Source organism: Trichomycterus rosablanca, chromosome 5 (assembly GCF_030014385.1).
Source record: "Trichomycterus rosablanca isolate fTriRos1 chromosome 5, fTriRos1.hap1, whole genome shotgun sequence".
In the NCBI taxonomy this organism is placed as follows: Eukaryota; Metazoa; Chordata; class Actinopteri; order Siluriformes; family Trichomycteridae; genus Trichomycterus; species Trichomycterus rosablanca.
The window spans coordinates 23,029,098-23,034,978 of record NC_085992.1 but is presented as its reverse complement, the minus strand read 5'-3'; positions in this window follow the sequence as shown (position 1 = coordinate 23,034,978).

The following is a 5,881-nucleotide window of genomic DNA, read 5'->3' as shown; positions in this document are numbered from 1 at the left end:
TGGTAGTGAAACCACCGCAACCCTGACCAAGATGCGTAAAAAAAATGAATATGACAGTTGATAAATTAAATAATAATAAAATAATAAATATATACAAAACACATATGAATATGACAGTTATTTTTTTCCCCAGCCTTTATTTTCTCTCTTTTTGCATATATGCTATAAAGAGCTACTGGCTGTGATGAATTCTATTTTTAGAATGCATTCGTTTTAGGTTGTGATCTTCTGATTGGCTTTAATACAAACCTTTTAGTTTTGTTCTAAATGTGCTTGTTTTTGTTTTAAGTGTTTGCCATTGTCATACATCTTTCCTGGAAGGACATTCCTGGCAGTTACCACAAAAGAAAGAATAAATTAATCTTATTTGAGAGCCACTGTGGGAGACTGGGAGCTAGTCTTATATGTGTAGGTGTTCAAGCTGGAAACTAAATGTAAAAATAGGTTTGAAAATATCCAGACCATATTTAACTGAATAGCATATCTGGGTGATATTGTTATATTTGTAAATGTTTCTACTGATTTCTTTTGTTTAGATTTTTACAACATAACAAACAATAAATGTAAACTGTACCCACTCCCACACATCCCATCAGCTGTGCCAGATAACAAGAAGGGCAAAAAATGCAGCATATTCTATTTTACATGTTGGAATCCACTTATGCCTCAGTCAGTACTTGTTTAATCTTGCCAACCATCTAGATAGACAAGGAGAGGGTTCCAAGTGTCTGGAAAAGATTTTCCAGCATGTTCATATCAGGTCTTTCAACCTGGTTTCAAACTTGGGATACAGTTTCTTTGTTCCAGAGCATTAACATTTAATTAAGTATTTAATGTGATTTAGAGGTCACTGTAGGATCCAGGTGATCCAGCATGTTATGACAATGGTACCCAACCTAGGATGGGCAGGGTCTGACGAGAGGTAAATTTTATACACATCCGAGTAACAACCAAACCTTTGACCAGAACTTATGTAATTTGGAGCAAGACCAGAATGAATGAGCCAGAGTTCCTTCATAGCTCTGACATTTAATACATAGAGGCGATACAGATGAATATAAAGGGTGTTACTTTGGGAGTAGTGTATTCTGAATTGAATTAATTAAACATGACTGAATACCCTATAGTGCTTCTATTAATGAGTCATTTGAGATCTCTATTTCCAAGTAATTTTCCCATAACTCTTTTAAGTTGTGGGCAGAAGGGGCACACATTTTTTGAAACTTGCCTTTTTTGCCTTTGCCTTTTTGTCATTGCAGTGTACAACGAAATTTTTGAGCATCTCCTTAAGTACACCGATCAGCCATAACATTAAAACCACCTCCTTGTTTCTACACTCACTGTCCATTTTATCAGCTCCACAAACCATATTGAAGCACTTTGTAGTTCTACAATTACTGACTGTAGTCCATCTGTTTCTCTGCATGCTTTATCAGCCCCCTTTCATGCTGTTCTTCAATGGTCAGGACTCTCCCAGGACCACTACAGAGTAGGTATTATTTAGGTGGTGGATCATTCTCAGCACTGCAGTGACACTGACATGGTGATGGTGTATTAGTGTGTGTTGTGCTGGTATGAGTGGATAAGACACAGCAGTGCTGCTGGAGTTTTTAAACACCTCACTGTCCCTGCTGGACTGAGAATAGTCCACCAACCAAAAATATATCCAGCCAACAGCACCCCGTGGGCAGCGTCCTGTGACCACAGATGAAGGTCTAGAAGATGACCAACTCAAACAGCAGCAATAGATGAGCGATCGTCTGTGACTTTATATCTACAAGGTGGTCAACTAGGTAGGAGTGTCTAATAGAGTGGACAGTAAGTGGACACGGTATTAAAAAACTCCAGCAGCACTGCTGTGTCTGATCCACTCATACCAGCACAACACACACTAACACACCACCACCATGTCAGTGTCACTGCAGTGCTGAGAATGATCCACCACCCAAATAATACCTGCTCTGTAGTGGCCCTGTGGGGGTCCTGACCATTGAAGAACAGGGTGAAAGCAGGCTAAAAAAGTATCTAGAGAAACAGATGGAATACAGTCAGTAATTGTAGAACTACAAAGTGCTTTTATATGGTATGTGGAGCTGATAAAATACAGGTGTGAATTTTAAAAAGCATTTTCTAAAGAAAGTTATTGCACAGTCCCAATAAACTGCACATGATGTAGGATGTGAAGTTTTGAGAATTCAGTGTTTCAATGGCTGTGTTTTAAAACTGCTTTGTAAACCTTGACATAAAGCCTTTCACATATAGATGTGAGTTAATGAAAAAATAATCATTCTTCAGGGGCTGGAATACTTTAAAATCGGAAATATTTACATAACTGCGTATTTGTAAAGTGAGTAAGAATGGAAGAATGAAGAAAAAATATTATCTATAAATTATCTATAGTAATAATCAAAAATGTATTAAAAGCAATGGGGACCAAAATAATAGTTTTATGGAGTGCGAGTGCTTTGCAACCATATGGTTATTTTTCTTAGTAGCCCCAATGGGCTTCCTACCTGCAAAAAGCAAAGAGAGCAGAGAGTAATCGACTATATTCTGCTCTTTAGCAAGCCACTCGGGGGTGGTGGTGGAGACCTAATGAGGATATGCACTCCTCCAATAAATGAAAACTCCTGCAGTAGTTGCCTAATGCCAAGTTCACACTACACGACTTTCTGATTTGCCGGGTCGCTGTACAGTTCACACTACATGACTGAATCTCTTGCACTCGGGAGTCTTTCAGTCGGTGTGTATTTCACACTACACGACTAATCGCGAATAAGGGGATTTAACACTACACGATCTATCACCAACTGGAATCGCAGTTTTTTTTTTTTTTTTTTACAAAAACACAAGTGACGAGGGGTTAAATGATACCACATCCAAAAATGCACGTCAACAAGTAGCGAGAGATAAAAAATCAAAGAGGAAAAATAAATGAATCTGAGTGGATTTGGCAACACGAACAGTATGGAATGTTCTATAGTAAGTTGGAGGTTAATTAATATTTTTGCAATGCAGTGTTGGTATTATGTTTTGTAGAGAACAATCAAGTCAGAAATACTGTAAAATGTGTGTGTGCCGATGTATTCTGATATAAACTATATTATCCCTTTGTCCCACCTGTTTAAACGCCTCTCCTGCGTTTCCCCTCACACCGTATCTTACGTTCTCATTGGCTGTTCGACACCGCACTCACTGCAAGTTGTGCAACTCAGGTCAGATATCTGACATGCTAGAAATCTCGATTCGAGCCGGTCAGATCGAGTTGTTGGGTAGTTCACACATAGCGATCGAGAGCCGAGTTTTGATCGCCGAGCAAACGCCGAGTTGATCTCGCCGGCAAATCTAGCGCCGACCAGTCGCCGAGCGAAAATCAGGGCAAAAATCATGTAGTGTGAACTAGGCATAACATTGGTGCTGGAGGTAGATTAAAGCTAGATTATTAGCAAAAGTGGAAGCATTTTTTAAGCATTCTTTTATTGCTTTTAAGCTTGACAACTCATTTTGAGTGATTTTAATGGCTACTGTCAAAGGCTCCAGAGCTTTGGCAAAAATGAATAGACTTAATGAACACCCTTGGCGTGTGCCTCATAAAATTGGGAATGGGGGTGACCAGTCTCTATTGGTAAGAACTGAAAAACCAAAATCCTCTATGACAGCTATTTCCACTCAACCAGATCAAATGCTTTGTGTGCACCCAAAGCTAAAATAACAACTCTGTCATTGTATCTTCATTAATGTATAGTCAGTCTAATCTAACCTTCTAAAAAAGGTGTAAGAGGATAAAAAAAATTATATACAATATTATAAATGTAAACCTGGGTCCTATGTGGCACAACAGAAAAGTGTATACAATGTTATTGGTCACTCAAAGGTGATTCAAATAATGCCCCAACTATGGTTAGATCTCTGACCATTTTTCCTGCAGAATTGAACTATTCTTGACTTTACATTTACATTTTCGTCATTTAGCGGATGCTTTTATTCAAAGCGACTTACAGTACTGTGACAGTATATTATTTAAGCAATTGAGGGTTAAGGGCCTTGCTCAAGGGCCCAACAGTGACAACTTTACAGTGGTGGGGCTTGAACCAGTGACCTTAATTACTAGTCAAGTACCTTAACCACTAGGCTACAACTGCCTTGAATGAGCTAAATGTGTTGGTTTTCTGGCAGTGACGTCACTTTGGCCTCTTTTTCTTGCCTCTTGCTTTTTTCTTGTCCATGCATTAGATCAGACCATATAAGGTGACAATTGTTTTCTTGACCTTGGCACACAACTAAATTTGTACTTTTCAAACATTTTAGAGGCAATCATAAGAAGATCACTTAACAGCCAAGAACTTCATGGCCAGACTCCACAAAGCACAGGTAGGGTAGGCTGGAATACACCAGAAGTAATTCATCTAAACCTGTGTTCTGGGACACAGTTATATGGAGTGATAATCAAAACCGGAATTGTTTGAACATATGGATCAGCAGAAAAAAAACACGAAGCTTATTAGCAGGAGTATACTATCTGCCTTCTCAATCTCCACATTAAAATCTTTGTTGGGATATAAAGAAAGCAGTTGCAGAACGGAAACCATAAAAACCTTTATGAGCTGGAAGCTGTTGTACGAGAACAATGGGTAAATATTCCACAAGAGAGGTGTCAGAAGCTTGTTGGCACTTATCAAAATGTGGTTAAATAACAGTGCACATGGAAAATTGCATGTACGTATGCTGTGTACGCACACAAGCTGTGTCCCTCTGTTCCTCTAGTTTGGCCAGCATTTGGGTGTACAAAAGTGCAGAAGCATGTTGATTTGTCATAATTGACAATAATTGTTATAATTGACAATCACCTGTGACAATCACCTGTGCCTTCTATCGCCCTAACACAACACTTTGGCTCCTACTTCACATAGACAGGAGGTTGGAGAAACCTGCTCCAATCAATCGGCTGTAAGAGTTGGCCAACATTTATTATCATGGACTCATTATCAACTCATTTTTCTCTAACCAAACTCCCCATTTTTGCCATACAAAAAAAGTGTCATGGAAATTGCAGGGATGATTGGTGATGCAGATGATTCACAATCAAAAGACAGGACAGAATTATTAAAACAAACAACTATATCCTCACCCTCAACAAACCCTCTCCCCCAGCAAAGATCTTAATCCGAATCCGACTTTATTGGCCAAGTATGCTCACAAATACAAGGAATTTGACTTTTACACAGCTGCTAGCAGTGCACAAAAAGTACAATAAGGACAGTTTTATACACACACACACACACACACACACACACACACACACACACACACACACACACATATATATGACATTGCCCCCCCAGATTTTCTCACTGAACCCACCCCCCCAGTGCAACGCAAGCAAAGGCTATTTTTTTTTAATTATCTCTGAACCTGTAACAGGGTGAACGGCTTTTACCGCTACCGTGGGAACTAGAAAGTGTTTGGTTATTATTTTAAGTAGTCTTAGTAACGCCGTGTGTTCGCAGGTTATATAAGCATAATAACCTGTTTAATACACTGCCGTTTGAGTAGCGCAGTGGGCAGAGCGCGGCGCGCCTATTTTTCCGCCCTAGGTTCGAAACCGGTTTAAGGGTGCTGGGGTGGACATTGCCCCCCCAAGATGAAGTTGAAGATGAAGTTTTCTCACTGCCCCCCCCAAGCAACGCAGTCCAGAACCGGGGCTTCTGGAGCCTATCCCAGCTTTTCAATGGGCGCAAGGCACACAGTAACACCCTGGACAGGGTGCCAGTCCATCGCAATGCAGACTAGTCTATACATTCTATGAATATTTACAATTCAATTATTTATTTAACTCATTCATCCTGGCCACTTGGAAACTATAGGCCAAAGATTTCCACCA